This window comes from Hipposideros armiger, unplaced genomic scaffold (genome assembly GCF_001890085.2).
Source record: "Hipposideros armiger isolate ML-2016 unplaced genomic scaffold, ASM189008v1 scaffold_509, whole genome shotgun sequence".
In the NCBI taxonomy this organism is placed as follows: domain Eukaryota; kingdom Metazoa; phylum Chordata; class Mammalia; order Chiroptera; family Hipposideridae; genus Hipposideros; species Hipposideros armiger.
Genome location: NW_017731859.1, coordinates 532,505 through 557,807, shown reverse-complemented (window position 1 = coordinate 557,807; position 25,303 = coordinate 532,505). Strand labels below are relative to the sequence as shown.

Here is a 25,303-nt window from a genome sequence, read left to right as displayed (position 1 = left end):
GAAAAACTGTTTGGTGGCACAGAAGTGATGGGAACCTCTGGAGGAATGATCACGTCATCTCAAGAGTTGCTAACAGCAAATAAAGGAAATGGGCAGCAGGGTCACACTCAGCCTCAACTTGCAAAAATCACTTATCGGGTCTCACAGTGAGGGCTACGAAGAGGTGAGGGCCAGCTCCAATTGCCCTCTGTCTGTGATGGCAATAGGGACTCTCACAGATCGGAACCACGGATGTGTGCAAGGGAGCACGTGGGGACCAGGAAGCTCAAACTGGACTCTTGACTGGGGTTTCTTATATCCTGCCTGCCACGTAACCAGTGTTAAGGGCAGCACCCTCCTGGGGTCACAATGAAACCAAGTACAAGTCTTCCTTCTCACTGTGACCCACAAATAGGTCTGACATGTCATGGCCGGGGGTCCCTGCTGTGCAGGGACATTTCTTATTTCAGTACAACAGCCCAGGCCAATTGCAGCCCTGCTGGTGTGAACCCTGACAGCACAGTCCCTGTTCTACTCAGTCCCCACCTAAACCATCCCAGGGCCATAAAGGAACTTACAGGTTAGAGAAGGGCATTGCAAGCACCATGATCAGGACCCACCTCTGTCTCCAGCACTCCATAGAAGTGGGAGGCAGGACACCCTGATCCGACAGTCCATTTCACTGTAACAGGCTCTGGGAAAGTGTTTCCTTCTCACAGAAAGCTCAAGGACGGGATAGCAACATAACAATGATTACAACCTAATAAAAGACAATCACTGTGTTGTCAAGGTCTGCAGGCCAGGAAATCCTAGCTGGAGGAGTTACAAACAAGTTACTTTTCTTTTTACTTTCAATTATTGCCCTTCTACTTCCTGTAGCCCTTCCCACCCCCAACATACCAACAAGCAAAGCAAAAAATCGAACCTAAATGCAAACTGTTCATGACAATAGTCCCCAAATCCAGAAGCTGGGAAGAAAAGGGTGGGAAAGCAATGTGTAAGACCTCTCCCAGCACTGGACTCAAAGAGCTTTCTTATTCATTTGCTAATTGACCGTGGAGAGAAAGGCTAAGCATGAGCTCGGTTGTTTCATCTGGCAGTCAGGGACTATGATCCTAGACAGACAACACAATTCGTTGAAATGAACACATCCAAACAGTTTGAACCTCTCCCCTGCCCCCTTGTCCAGTTCAAGTCAGAGAATGTTTCCTAAATGTCTATTGTGTGAAGAAGGCCATGTTAGTTTTCACCTGCCCAGAACAATATCTCAAACCTCGGCCACCTTTACTACAAACTTGGAAGATGAACAAAATTAATACTGAAGTTCACAAGTGTTACAAAGAGTCGAGGAACACAATACCCAACTCATATACGCATAAGTACATGAAATTGCCAAGAGCTCCTCATGGAACCATTTCAAGATATGGAGAAACAAATTCAAGTAAAAAGCAAAGTGTGTCCTGTTCAAACAAGCAAGGCAGTACGGACCTGGAGAGCAATGGAGTCCCTGGATTTCTTCTCATCCCAGACCCGGGAGTGCAAGCATCTAGTTTAGTATGGATGGAGCAACTCGGCAGGCCCTCAAGCTTCACTGAGGAACTAAAGGAAGGTGTCGATTTGAAACAAGGGAAGACTTCCATTCTGAGACACTGCAGAAAAAGGCAGGCAATATTCCCTGATGGAGGAACCTTGTTCATCTTTTGATTGTTGTTATACAGTGCTATCATTTTTGGAATAAAGAAAATGGAAGCTTGGGAGGTGTCCCAATGGCTTCAGGTCCATTTGAGCGAGGCAATGAAACACTTGCATATCTCGATGCTGACAGAAGAGGGAGAGCGAGAAGGCATAGGCCACACGGACAGCTACGGGGGAGATCGGCCAAGAACAGGAAGGACACTGCCCTCTAACACCAGTTCTCCAAATAGTGACGGCTTATATAACACATGACTGCAGTAATAATAATGCCACATGGTCTTCAAAGAGTACTGAAGCACACTGGCCTCTCTGAAGAGCTCTGGGAGTTTGGTAGGGCAGGTTTTCTTAGCTCTGTCTCACGAATGGAAGACCCACCAGCAGCGAAGTAAAATGACTTGTCCCGTATCACAGAGCTAAGAAGAGGCAGAACTGGGACTTGAACTTGGCTTCTGAAACCCAAACTCAGGAAGCTTTCTACCACTTCATACAGACACGAGGCTCTTTCCCACTCCTGTTCCTCGGGAAGAAACAGAAAGAAAGCACTAGCACAGGATGCCAATTTTCTAAAGAGAAGCTTGCCACATTCTTCAAAACGAAAAAAGATGAGGCTGTCCTGGTGCTCCTGTGGAAAAACGCATTGTAAACATTTAACATGAAAAACCAGCCTCCAACTGCAGGATGGCAACGGGATCTCATCGGACTAACTCAAGCTCGGTCTCCTGGTACCCTCTCGCTGTCACAGCAGAGGAACTGGAAGAAGCCCTCTCTTGCTCTATTCTTGTATGTAGAACAAACAAAATATGGGCTCAAGTAATTTAAAGTCAAAACAGTATAGGGAACTTAATGCTGCAAGAACTGTGAACGCTGCTGCCAGCATCACCTAAAACTAAAAGCTCAAGTCAATAATGAAATGAAGAGAAACGTCTAGAAAATCAGGCTTACTGGATTTCCAAAAGTTTATTAAAACATGTCTGGAATCATTTTTCAAAAGAAAGAATGGAGTTCCATGGAATTCAAGTTTAACTTTTCTTTAGTATCTACTATGTTAAGGTGCTATTCTAAGCACTTAACAGAGATTATCACTCAGTCCTGCCAACAATGCTTTGAGGAAGGTACCATTATTATTTTCATTTTACAGAGAAGGAAACTGAGGCACAGAGGCAAGTAACTCGCCTAAAATCACACAGGTAATATTAGAGCCAGGATTCAAATCCAGAATCAACAGCTTATGGGCAAGTGACAGCCCCTGCCCCACCATCTGCCAAAAAGGAATAATGAACTGAGAAACCAGAAAATAAAGAAAGCAGAACTTCAAAGAGGTCAAAAACAGGGAAGGGAAATTACTAAAGAATAATGAAAACAACCTCTTATTTATTCTTCTATAAAATTTTTAAAAACTTCAGAAACAACAAGAATTTCTGGCCTTTGAAATCCTTTGGCCACCAGTTCAAAATGTCGCCTATTAAGTTTTGAAGAGGCTCTGCTTTTCTCCTTATTTTGAAGCCCTCAATAAGAGCAAGAACCACATGTTCTTTCATCGTGTTTAAAAGTAACTACATTTTGTTAATCCTCCTTTCACGTTGGAACAAAGAATACTGGAGTATTTTATGTAACTTTAATCATTTTTCAGAACCCGTACAATGAAAACATTTGCTTTGAAGCCACTGAACATACAGCATATGAGAGAACTGAAAAGGTACTAAATAGATGAACTTTTCTAGTAAGCTATCATTAATGCCATTTTATTGGCACTTTTGTTCTTAAGAAGTCGAGCGCCTCTTTACTCTAGCACTACAGGCATACCTCTTTTTGTAGTGCTTCACTTTATCATGCCTCACAGATGTTGTGTTTTTTACCAATTGAAGGCAAGACCCTCCACCAGCAAAAAGATGATGACTCACTTTATGGCAGTACTCACTTTATTGCGGTGGGCTGGAACTGAACCCGCAATTTCTCCAAGGTATGCCTGTAATTTCAAAATGAACTTGTTTCTTTACAAACCACACAACATGAAGATCGACAAGCATTTCAGATAGTAGATTCCCAGTACAAACCAGTGTGCAGGAAGAGAAATCCTTGTGTAAGGTAGTCTGAGGCCAGCAGACACTGGCATGGAATCAATAACCCATACCAACCACAGCAGCGTCTTCTGTAGCGAGAGGGCGGCAACTACTCAGATAGCAAGGGACTCGAAGACCACCTCTCTAGGTATTTGAAACTACTCACTCTTTGCATGTAAGGGGGAAAATGCAAGTAAGAACGAGGCTGTGATGAACTTATCATCCAAAAGTCAATGGCTGGAGAAATAATGGACTCCACAGAATCTCTTTGATTTAGACAGATTTACTTTTTGATATATTTGCTGTAATGGAGCGGCAGCAGTTGATAGTCTAAAACTAGCAATTCAAAGTAATGCCCAAGTCACTCTCATTCATGCCAGCGGGTTTTACTGTCATCATTGAGTTCCAGAGCTCTATTTTTCTTCATACTGCTCACCTCCACCAGAATATACAGCATTGTATTTTATTTTTTTAAATTGTCTCCTTCCCCACACTTCAGCTCTGTAGGGCTGGGATCTCATCAGTGGTGCTGTCTGCCATCTTCCCAGTGCGTGGGACACTGCGGACAGACCATGGGCATTCTGGGTAGAATGAATGAATGAAACCACTGGCAACTTGCTAATGTGTTAGAACTTTAAGGTACGGAAACCAATCCTCCTTTCATAACTATACTAGAATCTAAAATCCCCAATGAATGTTCTGCACTTTCAAGCACCTCGGGGGGCTGCTATACTCTGGCAGCACCAACGGTTTGAATCTACTCCATGGTATGAAATCTCTCAAGGGTAGATTTGGTTTTGTGAAATAGCCAAAAGTCATTCAGAGTCAAATCTGGTGATTAAGTGATCATGCTTAAAATGGATGTTGAATGAAAGTAAAATGTGTCTATAAATTAACAAGCCTGCTTCTTTTTTATAAGGCTGGTAAACTGGTTTTGAAGGAAATTCAAAACGGTATGAACTATAGCAAAATCGCTGGCTCAGTCTCAAGACTCTAAGGTGGATACTTTAGAAGGAACAAAAACTGAGCTGTGATAAAAAAAAAAAGTACTCAGGCTAGAGAGTCACCCAGATAGCCCCCAGAGACCTGACTTATGATATTAGCTTTGCCATTATGTTGCCAGAAAGCCTGGGTCACATTAGTTATCTTCTCTTGGCCTTGGGTTCCCCATCTGGGAAACAAGTGAACTATGAGAACTTCAAGGTCCCAGTCAATTCTAATATGCCATGATTCCATTCTTGTGTAGGTTTAGTATGTTTCAAAACCAGTTACAATCCACTTTGCCTCATATTTTGTATGCATCTAAAAAGCCCATAATATAATGTTTGCAGCAGATTCATTTCACCTTTGCTTAGGCAAAAACTAAAATTAGTTTTCACTTCCTGAGCGCAGCAAAAGACAGTTAAGGGAGGCAACTCGGCAAAGGGCGCTTGCTTGTGCCTCTGCATACTTCCGACTGCTTATCAGGGAACTAACCGTTCCCTTTCAGATCTTCTCTCAACTGTTTCAAAAAAAGATAAACCTCCCGTGTGAGACACAGAAACACTGGCCGAGACCGCCGATCGAGGCTTCGCAGCCAATGACGGGCTGCGGCCGCTCCGCAGGACCCACAGGGGATGCGGCCGGCACCCACCCCGCACGGAGAGCCCGGGCAAGGACCAGCCCAGGCGCGTCGCCGGGGAGGCAGGGCGGTCGCCGGGCCCGCTCGCCGCCCTGGGACCGGCCGCCCTGGGACCGGGAAGTAAAGTCAGGGCAGCGGCCGTGATGCGCCCTCCCCCCACTCCCCGGCCCGCCGCCCCGATTCCAGACCCGATCTTCGCCTGCCGCAGGCCCGGGACTTTGGGAGGAGAGAACCGGGAAGCCTGAGACACCTGCCTGCTGCTACCCGGCCTCAGCCCTGGCCAGCGGGGACAGCTAAGACGACCGGGTGAACCCACCCACCCCCGCGGGTGCTGCGAGGACCCGCGGGACCCGCCCGCCCAGGGGGGTCCCAACTCCCTCCTCCTGGCCCCGCTACCATGGGTCCCGGCAGCGTCCGGCTAGGAGCCAGGACAGCCGCAAGCGCGAACCCACCTTGGGCTCCGGGCGCCACCGCCGTTGCCAGGCTGCTCGGCTCTCTTGGCCCCCGCTCCGCCCCCTCCAGGGCCCGCCCCCTGCTGCCTCCCCGCCCCTGGCCACCGCCTGCTGCCCTCCTCCGCACGTCTGTTGGCAGGGGAGCGTCATGTGACAGGGGCTGGGGCGGGCGGAGGGCGCCAGGGAGCCTGGGGAGCCACTCTCAGGGGCGGAGCTCTTCGCCCAGGTGGCTGCTGGGAAACCCTTTGAAGGGTCCGGCACGTTGGGGCTGATGGGAGTTGTAGTTCTAAATATGGTGCCAGGAATGGGCAGGGCCAAGATGCTAGAGGGCCCACCCCTGTAAGGGAAGTTGGAGTAGACTCCCAGCAGAGGCCGCTGGGAAGCGTAGTCCTGGGACTCTTGTCTGTGTGTCACTGTTTTTCTCCAAAAAGGGGAAACCCAGAGCGAAAACTTCCCTAGATAAAACTTTAGCGGATGTCACTAAATTTAGCTATGATTAGCTACATAAGGTTGGCTGCGTGAAGTTGAGATACTATAAGGGAAAAAGAAATTTCACTGGCTAATACAGAATTTGCAATTCACAAACCCAGCTAACAGCTGACGCATTCTTCATGCTGTGCCAGCACCTTTACAAGAACTCTCTTGAGTGGTAGTGAAAGGAAACATTTCAGGACAAAGTTCCACTTTTTGAGGTTTGGCGCAGGTGACCATTAACACAGTAAAAAGAAAGGGAAAGAAAAAAGAGAAAGAAGGAAGACAACTTCAAGAAGAGAATTCAGTATGTAATTTAAAAAAGTACTCGGGCACAGAAGAATATGTGTAATATTCCTTGTGCTGCATAATAATTATACATAAGCAGTTCTGGTAAATGACGATAAACAGGATTACTTTAACATGACCTTTTCCCTCTTATATCTGTTAGTACTCCAGCATCTTAAAGCAGCTGTTTTACATGATACCAATATATGTTATGTGTGAGTGTGTGTATAATCATATATCTTTAGATAGATAGATGATAGATAGATAGATAGACAGACACATGCACACAATATTAACCGTATTGAAGAGTCCAGACTTCTTTTTTTTTTTAATTTTTTTTTTATTGTTAGTTTCAGGTGTACAGACCAGACTTCTTAAATGAGTAACAGGACTTTCTGACTCCAATCTCACCTACTCTTCAGCCACTTCTAATGCGCCTCTTCTCTCCCCTCACCCCAGGTTCTGGTCTCCTCACAAGGAGCTTGTTTCTATGCTCTGGATGCACTGGTTCTTTCCTCCCTCCAGCCCTTTACACTTGTTCCTTTCTCCCGGATTGGCCAAACTCCTAGAAAGTGGCAGAAGAGCACATGCTCCTACGTCAGGTAGCATTAGAAGCTCTCCCCAGAGCCCTTCTCATAGCACCTTTGTCATCATTTGCTTACCTGTCTGTCCCACCAACTCCCCTCTCCAGACTGAACTTCCTTAATCACATTCACTTTGGTTCTGGATTTGAAAGAGTCCTCAGTAAATGCTTCTTGATTCTGTGCATTGCATGCCAGAGAGGTTCCCTGGTGGGCTACTGAATAAGTGGATTCCCCCATCTCTGAGTCTTGGAGGAGAAGGAGAGAGGAAAATGTGAATGGGTGGAGGGGGGGCAGCAGCTGGGTGGGAGAGCTTGCATACTGTAAGCACTGTGTTCAAGGATGAGGCTGAAGCCCTTTGCTCCACTGGGGCAGGATCGGGAAAGCAGGGAGGTTCCCCTGAGCAGGGAGGTTCCCCAGAGCAGGGAGGTTCCTCAAAAAATTAAACAGAGTTACCATATGATCCAGCAATTCCACTTCTGGGTATACACCAAAAGAATCCCCAGGCTGTACTTACTGGAGAAGATTTCTCCAGCACCTTCATCCTGGGTCCAGCCCCAGCCTAGCACCAGCTCCAGAAGGAGGCAGGCAACCCAAGCAGAAAGGGCCAATAGAGAAAAGCAGTCTCTGGCCTGTGAAGTGGAGACAGCGACTCCTGCCCTGCCTGCCTCACAGTGTAGGTGTGGGGATCAAGTAGGGAACAGAGATGAAAGCACTTTGAAAACTATATATAAAGGCTGAGTGCCTTTAGTCTGGAGGAGTTCCCATCTTGCCCTTGGCCAGGTCACTGTGTCCTTGACCTCCTTCAGGCTGGAGCTGCATCTCATAGCTCAAAGTATCTGTATGAGTGTTTCTGTGCATGTTGGGGGTTCTTCAGGCTTCCCTACATCACACACACACACACACACACACACACACACACACACACACACACCTCAAATGCATGGGCCTGTGGAGAGATGCCAGCCTCCCAGTCAGTGGCTCCTGGACAATAGGGAAAGATGGCAATAGATGTGACATAAGGCTGCTTCTTCGATAACCTTTCTGGGTGGGACATCCTTCACCCATTCCCCCAGTGTCCTGCTTTTGCTAAGGCACAGGCTGCAGGTCTCTCTTACCTTCTGGGGCTCCGTTCTGTTCTACCAAGTTGGGGGAAGTGGAGCAGATAGGACTAGGATGGGCCCTTGGCCTGGCCAGATGCACCCCTTACCCCCACCTCCAACCTCCTGGATGAGAAGCAGGCCTGAGAAAGGAAATGACCTGTTTCCTGCTTCTCTCCCTTGGCACCCTCAGCACATGGGCCCCAGCGCTGGTGCTCTTAACTCCCTGTCCCCACATCTTCAGGCTGGGGACTGCCACCACCTGCTTCTACTGGGTTCACTATATTGGGCCTGGGGTGGAGGAAGGTGGAGGAAAGTGAAAGGCGTTCTTACAGATGAAGGAGAAAGTTGAAGAAAGAGGTGGTCAGAAATGAAAGCTTTAAATGTAGCTAAGGGCACTGTGCCCTGGCAGAAAGCACTTGGAATCAAGAAACCTGAATTCCAATACCAGCAATTCTGTAGACAAGCTGTTGGACTTGGGAAAGTTACTTCACCTTCCTGATCATTAGCTGCTTCCTCTGAAAAAGAGGAATCATATGCTACCACCCAGAGTTGCTGTGTCCTAACACAGCAAGGACAGAGGTGAGTGTGGCATATAGAATGACAAGATAGCAGCATTCCCAAGCTGCCAGGCTGGCTAATGGGAAGAAAAGTGAGAGAGGGCAGGGTACGAGCTACTAGGCATTGGCACGGAGGCCTGGGCTCCAATCTTAGCTCTTTCATTTGTTGGGTGTGTGACTTTGGGGAAGTATATCTCTCTAAGCCTCAAATTCCTCATCTGTGGAATAAGAATATTAGTATCTACTTCATAAGCTTGTTGTGAAAAATAAACACACGAATGCCTAGGACTGACTTCTGCTTCTAGAACCACAAAACGGATCTGCCCACCCCCACCCTTTATTTGAAAAGTAGCCCCAGCAGAAGGCTACAGCCACTTTGGAAAACAGTTTGGCAGTGACTTATAAAATTAAATGTACACATGGCCCAGCAATACCACCCCTAGATATTTATCCAAGAGACATGGAAACTTAGGTTCATATAAGACTTGCATTAAAATATTCATAGCAGCCTTTTAAAAATAGTAGTAAAAGAGGTAAACAACTCAAATTCCCATCAACTGATGAATGGCTAAATGGTGATATGTCCATGCAGTGGAATACTACTCAGCAATAAAAAGGAAGAATCATTGATACATGCTACAACATGAATGAATCTCAAAAAGATTATATTAAGTAAATTAAATGATACACAAAATAGTACATACTGTATGATTCCACTTATATGGGGAAAAGACAAAACTATGCTGATATACTTGAAGAAAGGCAAAACTATAGTGACAGAAAGCAGATCTGTGGTTGACTTGAGCCCAAGGTGTGTGAAGGAATTGACAGCAAAGGGGGCAAAGAAGGAAGTTCTAGGGGTGATGGAAATGTTCTATGCTTTGATTGTGATGGTGATTAGTGATATACGAGGTCTGCCAATTAAGTTCGCGAACTCATCCTGGGAAAAGTGCTACATCCCTCATTGCTGAAGATCACTATGGTCACCTTTGAAGTACTCCCCTTGGGAAGCTATGCACCAACACCATCGCCTAGTCCCCCCTTCAAAGCTATTTTGGAACTCTTTTTCTGGAATGGCCATCAGAGCTGTCATTGTATTACCTTTGATGTCCTGAATATCTTCAAAATGTCTTCCTTTCAATATTTTCTTTATCTTCGGGTAAAGAAAGAAGTCATTAGGGGCCAGATCAGGTGAGTAGGGAGGGTGTTCCAATACAGTTATTTGTTTACTGGATAAAAACTCCCTCACAGACAGTGCTGTGTGAGCTGGTGCATTGTCGTGATGCAAGAGCCATGAACTGTTGGCGAAAAGTTCACATCGTCTAACTTTTTCACGCAGCCTTTCCAGCACTTCCAAATAGCAAACTTGGTTAACTGTTTGTTCAGTTGGTACAAATTCATAATGAATAATCCCTCTGATATCCAAAAATGTTAGCAACATCGTTGCAACAAGTTCGCAAACTTAATTGTCAGACCTCATATACATTTGCCCAAACATATTAAACTCTAAACATTAAATGAGCGAATTTCAATGGAGATAAATTATATTTTAATAAAACTGAGGGGTGGGGTGTATTCTCACTTAAGTTTCCTAAGTCTGCCCACAAGTGTCAATCTGTTTTTGTTTGGTTGTTTGATTGGCTTTAAGAGGCCCAGGACCTTGAGGAGAGACGGGGGTGAAGCTTGCCCTACACATACCAAGGGTGTGCTACAAGGCAAAAGCTTAGGTGGGACTAGGGAAAGCACCCACCAGGAGAAGATGGCGGAGCAGCACTCTGGGGGCAGAACAGGGAGTGCTTACCTGGATGGAGGAGGCCTGGGAGCCGAGTCTGGACTGACACAGCATGACACTTGTGGACCCCAAGGACCAGAAGTTTCCCCCACCTTCTCTCTGGGAACGTCCAGAATACCAGGGGTCAACGTGGACTCTGTGTTCACCTACAGACCAGAGTGCTACTGCTTGTTGCTGGTGATTCTCTTCCACTTAATCACAGAACTCAGTAACTCAGTGCTGCGCTGGAGCCTCCTCGGAGAGGCCCCGCCAGTCAGCAGGGTCTATTTTCCCAGGTGCTGGGTGAAAGTTGGAGCCAAGTAGTGGGACGCGAAAACACCCACACACAGAGAGAAACCCAGTGGGTTTTTCTCCCATGACCTCTTGTACACAGGGTCCAGACATGTAAAGATTATTATTATGACATCACAATGTTCCCAAGGGCCAGCCCTGTTTGTCTCCTTCATTGCTAGGCAAATACAAAGGGTTCAGGGATGGGTTTGAGGTTTAGTCCACAAGCAGCATGATGAGAAAACTGCCCCAGGTCCCAGTCAGATCACAGATCAAACCAAAATCACCCAGAAGAAAGGCCAACTCACAAGATACCTTCCCTCTGCACCCAATTATGAGTTTAATTTTTAAGATCTCAGTTTTTTACACTAAAAGTTTTTGAGGAAGTAAGACCCATGAGGAACTATTTCATGATACATTCAAGTGTGTTTTACTCAAAACAGATTTTTAAAAAGAGCTTTATCTTTTTATTTGAAAGGGTTGGCCTGATTCATGTTGAGGCGAAGAGTATCCTACTTTTCAAACACTGAAAGATTTGGAGACCCAAGATTAAAATCAAAAGAGAATATAATGAGAAAAAGAAAGATAAAAAAGGAAAAACTGGAATGTCAGCAAATATTTCCTGAACCAAAATGAAAATTTTTATTTAAGATTATTCAATCAAAAAGAATAAAATAATTAGAAATAAACTTAACCAAGGAGGTAAAAGACTTGTACACTGAAAATTACAAAACATTGCTGAAAAAAAAAGACATATAAATAAAATGATATCCTGGGTTCATGGATTCAAAGATTTAATATTGTTAAGATACCAATACTACCCAAAGCAATCTATAGGCTTAATGCACTCTCTATCAGAATTCCAATGACATTTTTTTCAGAAATACAAAAATCCATCCTAAAATTCATATGGAATTTCAAGGGACCCCGAATAGCCAAAACAGTCTTGAAAAGGTAGAACAAAGTTGAAAGTCTCACACCTCCTGATTTCAAAAGATACTACAAAAGCTATAGTAATCAAAAGAGACATATAAGGGGCTGGCCGAGTGGCTCAGTTGGTTAAGAACTCGCTCAAGAGTGTGAGCTCTGAGCAACAGTGGTTCGATGCCCGGCCCGAGCTGAGCAGCCACTGAGCTGCCAACAGGCGGCAGGATGGCTCAGCTTAAAAAAAAAAAAGAGACATATAGACCAAGGAATAGAATAGAAAGCCCAGAAATAAACCCTTAATACTCAATATGTACTGATGACAAAAGATGAATACTACATTTGACTTCTGCAATGACAAGAGGTGCGCAAAGTGGTTCCCATCAGTGTCAGACACTTCTGATTACGGTGAACTACTGCTTGAACAACGTTGACCAGTGTCCAATTATATACATTTTTTTGGCACCCCCAGTATATACCTACCACATTTTGCTTATCCGTTCACCCATCGGTGAACATTTGGGTCGTTTGTACCTTTTGGTTCTTAGGAATAATACTGCTCTGAGCACTTGCACACAATTTTTTTGTGTGGACCTATGTTACCATTTGTTTGGATATATACCTAGGATTGGAATTGCTGAGTCCTGTGGTAACTCTATGCTTAACATTTGGAAGAGCTGCCAGACTGTTTCCCAAAGTGGTCGCCCCACTTTACATTCCCACCAGCAATGTGTCAGGGCTCCAATGTCTCAACATCCTCACCAACACTTGTTATTGTCCATCTTTTTAAATTCTAGGTAAACTTGTGGGTATGAAATGGTAACTTATGGCGGTTTTGTTTTACATTTCCTGATGACTAATGATGTTTACCATATTTTCATTTGCTCACTGGCCATTTGCATATCATTTATGGAGAAATGTCTATTCAGATCTTTTGCCCATTAAAAAAGAATGAGTTATTTGTCTTTCTATTGTTAGTTGTAAGAACTTGTTATATACTCTGGATACAAGTCCATTATCAGATATATGATTTGCTAAAATTTTCTCCCATTCTGTGGGTTGTATTTTCTCTTTCTAGATGGGTTCTTTCTTTTGTCACTTGTGATTTGGGTTCCATAGCTAGGAAACCACTGTCAAATCCAAGGTCATGAAAATTTACCACCATGCTTTCTTCTAACATGTAGGTCCATGATCCACTGTGAGTTAATTTTGGTATATAATGCGAGGTAGCGGTCCAGCTTCATGCTTTTGCATGTACAGATCCAGTTGTTTCAGGACCACTTATTAAAAAGACTGTTCTTTCCCACCAAATGGTCTTGGTGCCCTTGTGGAAAAATCAATGACCATTTGTGTTTATTTCTGAACTCTGAATGCTATTCCATCAATCTATATGTCTATTCAAATACCACTACCACACTTCTATCTTTCTTTTTTCTCTCCAGGTTCATTGGGGAGGCCTACCTTGAAATGGTCCCTAATATATCCAGTCCTTTCAAGTTCTCCAAGCCCGCTCAACCCCTCTTCTTTTTCGGTCCACACAACAACATTTGAAGACAAAAATAAGGAGACCATCCTTCTTTTACAGACAAGGAAAGCAAGGCTCAGAGAGGCTGTGGGTAGCTCAAGGGAACTGAGCTACTAGATGGCAGAGCTGGGACCAGAGCCCCAGCTTTCAACCATAAGCTCAAGCTCCTTCCTTGATCGCACACTCCTCTTTAAATGGCTATTTGACCCTTTTAAATAAAGGCAACTCCCAGGCCTCCTTTCCCTGCCCTCGCTAGTTTAGAGAGGTGCTGTGAGACTCAGTGTCGCTCATATAAGTGAAAACCTTTTAGAAACTCTCAAGGGCTTAATACACATTAGGAGTTACTAGCCATGTGTTTCTCCAACAACAGCTCTTGCCTGAAACCATCTAGCTCAGAGGTTGAAATGGGCCATTTCCCACACCTTCTCCCACACTGCCGCTATTGTTGGACAGCAGACTACTAGAATATGTCACTTCTGTGTCCCAGTACAACAGTCACTCTGAGACCCATTATTGTCCCACTTGTGTGTATTGTCCAGGGAGATCCCAATATCACATGGTAGTCCTTCAGGGAGGGAAGTAAATACAATATCCTTTTTTGACTCATAGTCATTGTTTAGTCACTGAGTTACGCTTTTTCAATTAAACACTATCTCAATAAACAGGCATTGAGCACCTCTGATGCTCTAGACATAGTAATGAGGGGACAGAGAGGATTGAGACACAGAAGAGAGAGGCAAGAGATTACAGCTTTACAAGGAGAAGCAGTTAAACAAATGCCTATGATGCTTCTTCTTGCAAATTGTGTGCCAGGACACAGACATGGTCCCCACCATCACTGGTTAAGATCAAAGGTTGGAAATCATCTAGATCAAAGGTCGGATATGAACAACTCCAAATAGCTCATTACAGTCGGGCTACAGGCCGTAAAGGGAGAGGAGTCCAGTGTGCGATGAGAGTAGTAACCAGGGCTTGGGGCCAGTCAGGACATCAGGGGACATATCTGAGAAGGGCACGTTTGAGCTGACATGATGTAGTGATGAGCGCTATGGGCTAGAGATGTATAAACTGCCCTGGGAACCCAGAGGACGAACTGATGAACTCTTGGCTGAGGTGGGGTACGTTTCACAGAAGCAGCGATGTGTGGGATGGGCTTTGACCAAAGAGTAGAAGTTTACCAGGAAGAAAAGGAGAGGAAGACCACTGAAGGCTGGAGTTAGCACAGACAGATGCTAGGGTGACCACAGAATACACTGTCCAAACTAGGATGCCTTTGAAAGGGGGGCTACTGATGCTGGGAAAACAGGCATAAGCTGGGACTGTCCCTGGTAAACCCAGAAGGGTGATTCCCCCTAGCCCAAGCACATGATGGCAAACATATGGGAGCATTTAGGGAACAGAGGAGTTAAATACAGGATTGGGGGTGGAGGGAGAGGTCGGGATGGAAGGTGAGTGTATGAGTTTGCTAGAACTGCCATAAGAAAGTACAACAAGTGTGAGATCAAGCTGTCAGTAGGGCCATGCTCCCTCTTGAAGGTTCTAGGTAAGGGTCTGCTCCAGGCCTCTCTCCCAGCTCCTGGGAGTTCCTTGGCCTGTGGTAGCAGAATTCCAATCTTCAGATGGTGTTTTCCTGTGCCTGTGTCTCTGTGTCCAAATTTCCCTTTGTCAAAGGATACCAGTCTTATTGGATTAGGGACCACCCTAATGACCTCATCCTAACTTGGTCACCTGAAAAGACATTATCTGCAAATAAGGTCACAGTCGCAGGTACTGGGTATTACAACTTCAACATCTTTTGGGAGAGCATAATTTAGTCCTTAACTGTGAAGCAGAAGATGGTGACAGCCGTGACAGAATGCCACACTAAAGAGTCTAGAGTACCCTGAAGGTCATGAGGAATTACTACCAGCTTCCCAGTTCAGTTCAATTAGACATGAACAATGTTTTCTTCGCTTTTTATTTATTTATTTATTTATTTATTTATTTATTTATTTATTTATTGCCTCCTCACAGTTACAAAAATACCCTTTTTTCGTATTGCGTTTCCCTTTTGGAAATCAAAGAAAGCAAAATATGCATCCTGAAAACAACGGGATCCCTTTAATAGAAAGGGTATTTCCTCACTCTCAAACCATTTTCACCACCCCGGCTTGCAAGATAACAATTGTGCTCTCTCTTAGAACACACAGTGTAGGCTGACTCTCAGTAAATTGCTTGTGGGGTAAAATAAAAAGCCGTTTAATTTTACGGAGAGAACTTTAGGGATGGTTGGCAATGCTTTAGTGCTGTGCGTGATTATCACCAGCACTTAAAATTCTCATTTACCTTTGGTTCCTGACCTACAACAGGAGTTTCCACATGGCACCTGGTGCCCCAGTAAGTACCCTGGGGACTGCCTGGGAGGGGGGAGGGCAGATCAGAGGGGCTCAGCATGCACTGCTTTTATATTTGTCAGGTTTGTCTGAGCAATGACTCGCATTCTTTTGTTCAATGCTGAGAAATCTGGAACTTTGTGCTCGTGGTTCCCCTTCTCTCAGTTGAAGAGCAAATCCATTTGGCCATTGAGTGGGTTTCATTATACTGATTCATCTAGCAAGTGCTTATTAAGCACCTACTATATATATACCTGGCACTGCTCTGGGGACTGGCATACAGCAGTGGGCAGGGTATATTTCTGTGGTTACCCCTTTGGAGGGCAATTTGGTGATAATGGAAGCTACATTAAAGCACATTTTTGTCAATCAAAAATATCATCATAAATAATATCTTATAAAGATCACTTCTGAAATGCTCGCTTTGGCATACAATTCAGTTAGGAGCATGTAGTGGGTTGAATAGTGTCTCCCTCAAATTCATGTCCATTCAGAACCTCAACATGTGACCTTATTTGGAAATAAGGTATTTGCAGATGTAGTTAGTTAAGGATCTCAAGATGAAATCATCCTGGATTTTGAGTGGGCCCACCTCCAGTGACTGGTGTTTTTATACAAGGGAAGACACAGAGAGATACAAGAGACAAGAAAGGCTTCCAACACGCCAACAGGAAGGGGGGTGCAGTGCAGCCCACACCACGTGGGTCTGGGTTGCTCTAATTTTGGGAGCTGTTGTCGGACAACCCCTTTCGAGAAATATGTCTCAGTAAAATGTGAGCCCTGAACATGTCTGCCCATACGCTACCTAATTAAATTCTCACAACTGCCCTGCAAGGTCAGGATGGTGACTAGACCCATTTTAGGGATGAGGAAACAGAAGTTCAGAGAGGTTTGGGGACTTTCCTAAGGTCACATGGCTCTTCAGTGGCACACAGAAATTTGAACCCAGGGCTGATCAGGTCCAGGCCCCCTGCTTTGGCACTTTGCCTGCTGCACCCTCATTTGCAGATGTGTTTTGTGGAGGATGAGCTTCAGCAGAAGCCACAACCCCCAGCCCACACTGAGCAGCTGCCTCATTTGTTTGTTTGTTGTTGTTACCTTAACATTCACCTCTAAGACCAGTGGGCTGCTTCCAAGGCCTCCAATTCAGTGAACTTATGGGAGCTAAAAAGGAGGCATTCCCTCAACCATCCTTGGGGTTTGCCTGTTTCAGGAGAGACCTGGAGCTTTAAAATAATTTCCCGAAAGGCCTCTAACTTGTGAAAAAGCAAACACAATCATTGTTAGTTTCCCATTTCTTCCTGTTTACAGTGGCTAGCGTATTTATTTTAGGCCAAATTAAGGTCTGGTTTTACGTGATCTGTGTACACTTTGTGTGGCTTGGGCCTTGAATAACCCATGTCCAGAGAACACCAGTGCCCATTGATGCACCTCCAAACCCCCTTTTCTCCATTTTCAGTGATTCTCCAGGTTTAGGTAGCTGCTTGGCCAGGTATGCGGTGGTCATAGCTATGGTTGGTCAGATGTCAGACCCTCAGTCTGGAAGCCTTAATATGGGAAACGTGCAGACCGCTGTTTTTGAGACTTGGATCCTCAGTTTGCTCTGCCACCAGCAAGAGGAGAGCTTGGAGGGAAAGCCTGCCAGCTTTCCCACAGGTAGCCTTGGAGAGAAGGGACCAGAAGAGGCACAAGGACCAAGTATGACCAAGAAAGAGCAGGGCTTTAGGATGTCAAGTGGGACGGCCTCTGATAACCTCCTCAGGTGCTGCTGCAGTTCCTGGGGGCCACATCTGCACTCCGGGAGGGAGCCTCAATTTGCTGGTGTGGAGGTTGGGACCCTTTCAGAAATCATCTCCAGGAAGCCTCTAGCTCTCACGCCTTTAGTCCTTGGGTGGGACTCGTCCTACCTCCTCTATTCTTCCCTCCCCTGCTGGAGGCTGCTTCTCCTTTATCACACAGGCTTGAGGGAACAAGGTCTGTACACCAGTTGTCCCTTGCGCCAGGACTCCAAGACACTGGGGAGACATTTTCATCTGCGGGAGCACCAGCCTGAGGACTCTAGTCAATAGGGCCCCTCTCTTCCCAGATCGGGTCCCTTTGGGCCATTCCCACACCTCACTCCCCAAAGTTCCCAGGTTTAGAAGATAAAAACACAGGTCACCCAGTTACATTTGAATTTCATGTAAACAATGATTATTTTAGTATAAGTATACCCCATGCAATATTGGGGATACACTTATATCCAACATTATTTCCCCCCATTTGTTTGTTTGCTTATCTGTAATTCAAACATTCACTGGGCATCCTGTGTTTAATCTGACACCGCCACCGGGCAGCCCAGTGATTCACATCCCCACTGGTGTTGGCACGAGGCAGCAAGTCAGGCTCCCAGCCTGCAATGGAGAATAAAAGGACTGTGGTGTTTGTAAACAGTTTGAGCTTTCCCACCCTTCTCAGTAAATGGCTCTGCTGTCGCTCTCCACAGAAAGCCTGGGCCTGTTCATCGAGTTCTGTGCCCCTAGTCATGCCTTGAGCACAGCACTTACTGGCTTCCCGTATAATTATGGGTTTTCACATTTGATTTTCCACTGGGCTTTGAGCTTCTTGAGGGCTGGAGCTGGGGCTGATTCATCTTGGCTCTTATCTCACACTGTCCCCCCCCCCCTTCCACAACGCGCCCAGCAGAATTCGGGACCCTGGATGGGGAGAGCTTAAAGGACCGTGCGCATGGATAAAGGAGCTAAAGACAAAGGGGCAGACTTGTGAAAGTGAAAGCCTAGCCTGTCCGGCTTTATCCACTAGAATGGCGGGTCCCTCAGGGCAGGAACTTTATGTCTTTCCCTCCCTACTCTATCCCAGGCGCGTCTCAGGTGCCCAACATACAGCAGGTGCCCAGTAAACACACTTGCAGCAGTTGTTGTTCTTCTTGTTTCCTGCCCACTTTCATGAACATTTCAGAGGTGCCTGGTCCCCATCTCCCATGGAGGAATGAGTTGACAGTGACTGTCTCTAAGGGAGTGAGAGGCAGAGCAGTCACAAGGGCTGGAGGACATCTGGAGGGAGTTTCTCTCGCTCCGTTCAAGGAGGCCCCACACACGCCCGGCTGAGGGAAAGGAGACAGGGTTCACTGAGGCAGGAGGCGAGCAGCGACCCGTCCTGATGCAGGGGGACTAGGTCCTGAGAGGCCGACCAGGGGCGGCTGGAGACCGTGGGGAAGGCAGTGGAGCTGGGGCAGCGGCAGGCTGGCTTTCCCGGCCGTCCCGGGCTGGGGAAGGGAGCGCCTGGCGATTTCGCGCCAGCGCTGGCGGCCAGAGGACGGTGGGGATTTGCGAGCACCGGGCTCGACGGCCGCTCTTTCGCCAGCTGGGACCGGCGGCAAGGATGTGATCCGCTCTGCCAATCGGGAGGCGGCGAGGTCCTCGGTCAAGGGCAGAGAGGGGCGCGGAGCACGGGGCACCGTAGGAACTGGCGAGGCTATGGGGGCGCTCAGACCTCGGGTCCTGGGATGGGGCGCGGGGCACTGGAGAACCACCCTGGCCTGTCCTACCGCCTGGACCCCTGGGCACCCACCCCAGCCGGGAGGGCAGAGCTTTCCGTTGGTCGCTGCGTGGGTGGGAGCGGGACGGGAGTGACTGCCAGGAACCCGGGTGGGACTTCCCCTCGAGCCAAGTCCGGAGAGAACAGGACACTCCCTGTGCGGCCGCGGAGGGGGAGGCGGGCCTTCCCCCGGGGGAGCTCTAGGATAGATGCCTGCCTGCCCTCCCCCTGGGGACGGCCCCTGAAAGCCACAGCTCCAAGGGCCACCCTCGTCCTGTGCCAGGGGCGGCTTCTGAGAATCCTCCTGCCCTGTTCCACATACCTGGAGCCTGAAAGAGAGGCAGGGGAGGTACCCAAACCCTAGAGCACGGTTTGTGAGGGAGCCCCGCTGTCCTTCATTACCAATGGACAACTCACCCACACCTAACATGGGATCTCATGCCTAGTAGGTGCTGCAGGAATGTTTGTTGCTGAAGAAACGGCTGAATGAGTGAAGCCTCGCAATTGTTGCTGAGGCTGAGGACTGGCCCCTTGGGGAATGCCGCCTGACTGTGAGTGTCTCCATCTGGGGGGCTGTGCCTACACTCCAGCGCAGTGTGCCTTTTAAAACACAGTGGTGGAAGAGGAAACTGTTGTTCCTTCGTGCCAAAGAGGGGTGAGCTCAGGCCAAATAATTACAGTGCGCACTCTGAGGGGGACAGCATAAGTCTGAACAGCATGATAAAACAAACCTCCTTTTTGTCCCAATGTCCACTCCTCCCAGCATCGCTGTCCTCTAGCAGGGAGGTGGGACTCTCCACGCTTGGGAGCATGCCTTGGGTCCCTAGCTCCACACCTCCAGCTCTGCCAAGCCAGATGCACCTGCCTCCTTCCACCAAAGGCAACGGACCTCTCCACCACCCTCGATGTTCCCTGAACAATTGGTCGTGGTTCCACCTCTGGGCACCTCCTCTCTCCTGGAGTCTGAGAAACCTGGTTTGAATTTCTGGCACCCCCTCTTCCTACCTTATGTCTTGAGCCACTACACCTGCATCTATAAAACCGGATGATCGTAATAGCACTAACATTATTATGAACACAATGACTCCTATACACTGTGGCACAGAAGGGGTCCTCAGCAAATGGCAGTCTTTGGGCTTCAGCAGGGTAGGGCTGTATCTTCTTTATTCTGATGCCTCACAGGCAGCCCAGTGCGAATAGGCACTCCAGGAAAATGTGTTGAGTGAGCTGTCGCTGCACTGCCTTGCTTGGCCGGGAGTGGTTCCCAAACGGGGCAGGGCTGAGCTTGCAGGCTGTTGCTGGGGCTGGGGAAGGGAGGCAGGGGCTAGCCAGTCTGGGGGTAGTAGTTCAAAATATACCCGCCGCAGAAACCAACTGCTTTTAGAATTGGGTGCCCAGAGGGATCAGCTCCCTTCGGCCGAGGGAAAGGAGACAGGGCTCACCTCTGCAGCCCAGCACAGACAGGAATCAGCGTGCTTGGCCGTCTCCCTCTTTCAGGGCTGTCCACAAGATGGCTGCTTCTGGAGGTCTAGGCCACAGGGCTGGAGCTCAGGCAGGCTTTATCCCCTGCTGCAATTTGCCTAGTGACCCAGATTTGTGCCCAGGCGCCGGTCTAACTCCCGCCTGGTTTGGCTGGAGATAGAGTTTCCAGTTTTAGCAAATGAAAATACAGGATGCCCAGTTAAATTTAAATGTCAGATAAACAACGAACAGTTCTGTAGTATAAGTATGTTCCATGTCATCTTTGGGACATACTTACACTATGCAATTATTTGTTGTTTATCTGAAAATCCCATGTAAGTGGACTCCCTGCATTTTTCCCTGGCAAATCTAGCTGGAGCTTGTCCAGCTGCTGGGGATTGGAAGGGACTCAACCTTGGGGGGTGGAGTGGGAGGGAACTGCTCCCACCGAAGGCACTTTGAATTGATGTCAGAACAATGGCATGGGTTGTTCTGTTTTTCTTTGCATAGAAAAAAAGCATTCCATGTCACTCAAAAGAAAACAGAACGGTGAATTTCAGCTCTCTGCCTTGCTCTATTGATGTTGACCCGGAACATGCCTAGATTCTGAAAGGGACATTGACTGTTAGACAAGTGGCTCTTTCATTTTTCTCTGCAACACTCCTTCTAATGGTTGGTGCCCACTACCCTGGGTCCCATTTGGAATACACTCAGGATGGGATGCGCAATGGCCATTTGTCTCTCCACAGGTCCCTGTTCTCCTGGGCTGTTCAGATGCTCCAAGAACAAAGGCCACTTAGTCAAGTGGCCTGGGTCACAGACTAAGGTACAGATATTGGTTTTTTGTTTGTTTGTTTGCTTGATTTAAAAAAAAAAGATAGTTCAATTTTCTGAGCACCTCTGAAGTATTGGGCCCTTTATGTTACATGACTTCCAATCCTCACAACTCTGAGAGGCCATGTTATTTTTCCCATTTTACAGATGGGGAAACTGAGGCCCACATAGGGAAAACATTTTCTGTGGGATCATACAGCAAGCGAGTGGTGAGGTTGTGGTTCAGACTCCGTTCTCTCTGAATCCAGTGTCTAAACTCTTCCCCATTATCTTCTCTGTGAAACCTTGTGCCCAATAGCTTGACCCATCCCTGCTCCAGGCCTCAGTGTCCCCATTCATTAAATTAGAGGGGGATAGACAGGTGATCCCTGAGATCTCTCCAGTGATTCTTTTTTCATAAAGATCACCAAAAAGACGAGTTCACTCACCATTTTCATGATGTGCTTGTTGCAGACACAGAGACCTCTGAGGATATTATTCTTTGCTCAAGAGCGAAAACACTGATGAACATTCATATTGCAAAGCTTGGCCAGCAACTAGTGGGCTGTCTGTCCCCCATAGCATGGGCCAAGTGGCTATATTTATGCACTGAAGGTCAAGGGCTCACAGTACTTCCTCTGCAGGCTGCAGGCCACTACATGGAGCCCTTGGTCTCCAGCTCTGAGGAGGAATGGGGCAGTAGGGTAAACTAAGTGCCAAAAATACACATAATCTGTTTGTAAGTTATGAAGCATGGGCCCAGCCCCTCCACCTGGACTCCACACTCCAGCAGACAGCATGAGAACAAAGGACAGCACAAGTTTGAACAAGTCGCTCTGCCTTCCCCTCCTGGACCTGCTCCCATGCAGCAAGTGGCCAAGACTCTTCGCGGATGCCACCAAGCACCTGCCCATCAGCAACACAGCAGTGCTGTGACTGGAGCTGGCTTGGGGCAGGCTGGGGACCGGGAGGTGATACTCTTTCTGAAGGGGGGCAGCATCGTGGTTTCAGGCGCTCATAGCTTTCCCTGGCTAACTCTCACCTGTTAGTTAAGGCCCAGCTCAGAAATCATCTCCTCAGGGGTTCTTCCCTGCCCTACATGCTCACCTAGATAGCGAGCGCCCTCCTGTGGGTGCCCATGATACTCTGCCTATTGCTCTCAGAGAAGTGCTGATGTCGCTGTGTCTCAGCATATGTCTCCCTCACTGGACTGTGAGGATGGAGTCCAAGTCTTTTTCACCTTGTCATCCTGAAGTGGTCTTCTCCCAGCTCTTTGTATGACAGTCTCATTGCATTTAAGTCTTAGCTTAAATGTCACCTCAGAGAGGCCTTCATTGCCCTCCCTGGCTAAAACCCCACCCTGGTTATTCTCTTTCAGGGTCTGCATAGCACTAATCGGTGCTGAAATCAAGTCATGTATTTGTTTTTCTTTTAGGTAAAATTAACGTAATATAAGATTAACCATTTCAAAGTGTACAATTAATTAACATTTAGTATATTCACAATGTTGTACAGCCATCACCTCCATCTAGTTCCAAAAGATTTTCATCACCCCAAAAGGAAACGCCATACCCATTAGAAGTCACTCCTGATTTCTCCCCCCCCCCCACCACCCATGGAAACCACTACTATCTTTTCCATCTGTATGGATTTTCCTATTTTGGATATTACATATCAATGCAATCACATAGCATGTGGTCTTTTGTGGCTGGCTTAATTCACTGTGCATGATGTTTTCAAGGTTTATCCAAGTTGTAGAGCGGAGCAGCACTTCATCCCTTTTTAAGGCTGAATAATATTCCATTGTATGGATAGAGCACATTTTGTGTATCCATTCATCAGTTGATGGGCATTTGGGTTGTTTCACCTTTTAGCTATTGTGAATAGTGGAGCTATGGACATTGGTGCATTGGTGCACAAGTTTTTGAATGAACATCTGTTTTCAATTATTTTAGATCTATACCTAGGAGTGGAATTGCTGGGTGAAATGGTCACTCAATGTTTAACTTTTGAACAAATGCCGAACTGTTTTCCAAAGTGGCTGCAGCCTTTCACATTCCTACCAGAAATGCACAGAGATTCCAATTTTTCCAGATTTTTACCAACACTTGTTATTATTGATTACTTTTATTATAGCTATCCTAGTGGGTGTCCAGTATAAGCTGGCTGTGATATTTGTTTTTATTTCTTCTTGTCCTTCCCTCCCGAATGTGCGCTACATGAGGCTAAGGGGTCATGTCTGGCCTGTTCTTTGTTATATCCGGCACCTACCTCTGGCACATAGTGAGTTCTCAACTCATGGAGGTTGAGTCAATACATGAGTGAATTTGTTCTCACCGAATCCTGGGCTCAGAGCTTGAGGGCCTAGCATAGAGAAGGCCCATAGTGGATTTCTGTTGCATATCCTGACCCAATGACCCTGGGATGTGATCTGTCCTCCAGGGGAAGAGGCTTTCAAGACCACCCAAAGGGAAGGACCCCAGCCATGTGGGTTGGGGCTCAGAGCAGTTCCTGCCTCCATGGGACCTGGAGTAATGAAGCAGGAACTAGAGTGGGGTTCAGCCCATGACAAGGACATCTGTTCCCAGTGGGGGTTTAGAGGGAGGTGAGAAAGCAAGACAGAGGCACCCCAGGAGCACTGGCTCACAAGCCAATGGCTCCTCTGCAGTCTCCTTTGAACTCCTCCTGTAGCAGCCTTTTGGTAATTTCCTTCCAGCCTGGCCTCCCCATCTGATGCTGTTCCTTTGAGATTTGGGCTAATGACCTGGGGGATTAAACCTCTTCAGGTGTAGCTCCTGTTAATTGTCCCTCAGTTGTAAACGCACAGGTGGGGTCTCCTCCCACTGCCTGGTGGTGGAGGGAGATGGCTTAGGGGGAGCTGGTGGTGCTGGGGCTTCTTCTAGCCTGCCTGGTTTGACTGTCCCATGCTCGAGGATAGGGCATGGTGGAGCTTGTAGGCTGCAGATCCTGGGCAGCTCAGGTCCCATACAGCCCACAGATGTGAAGCCCCTGCTCCCTGGCACGGCAACAAACACAGGCATTCCATGAGCATTTCCAAAGGCAGCCCTTGGGAAACACTGCGGTGGTTTCTCTAAAAGTTAAGCACGTAAAGTTACCATGTAACCCAGCAAATTCACTCCTTGGTCTGTACCCCAAAGAACTGAAAACAGATGTTCAAACAAAAAACTTGCACTCAAATGTTCACTGCACCATTATTCATAATAGCCAAAAGGTGGAAACAACCCAAATGTCCATGAATGAATGAACGAATGCATAAAATGTGATAATGCCATGCAGCAGAGTATTAATCAACTTTAAAAAGGAATGAAGTATCAAATCATTAGGTTGTACATCTGAAACTAATATAATGTTATATGTCAATTATATTGAAATTTAAAAAAGGAATAAAGTACTGATGTATACTACCACATGGATGACACTTGAAAGCATTATGCTAAGTGAAACAAATCTGATACAAAAGTCGACATATTGTATGATTCCACTTCTATGAAATATTTAGAATAGGCAACTACAGAGACAGAAAGCTGGCTGCCAGGGACTGGGGGGTGAGATGGGAACTAATGGCTTAACGGGAACAGGGTCTCCTTTCGGGGTGATGGAAATATTTTGGAAATAGGTAGAGATGTTGGTTGCACAGTATTGTGAATACAGTAAATGCCACTGAATTGTTCACTTTAAATTGCTGATTTTTTAAAAAAGATTTTTATTGGGGAATTGGGGGGATGGGAACAGTGCTGGGGAATTGGGGAAGGGGAACAGACAAGTTGCTGTCGTTTTGTTC

General features: G+C 46.7%; 1 protein-coding gene across 4 annotated transcripts in view; it reads right to left on the bottom strand.

Moving 5' to 3' along the window:
* The window catches only part of MTM1 (myotubularin 1), a 92,241-nt gene extending 86,373 nt beyond the window's left edge, over nt 1-5,868 (bottom strand). The window contains exons 1-2 of one of the 4 annotated variants that reach the window (XM_019667905.1): nt 5,808-5,852; nt 3,593-3,640 (exon numbers count right to left, since the gene is read on the bottom strand). The gene's annotated coding sequence lies outside the window, so the exon portion shown is untranslated. Of the gene's footprint in view, nt 1-3,575; nt 3,641-5,807 lie in introns of all 4 variants that reach the window. The other 3 variants (XM_019667901.1, XM_019667904.1, XM_019667900.1) reach the window with 3 other exon arrangements.
* Nucleotides 5,869-25,303: the final 19,435 nt, after the last annotated feature.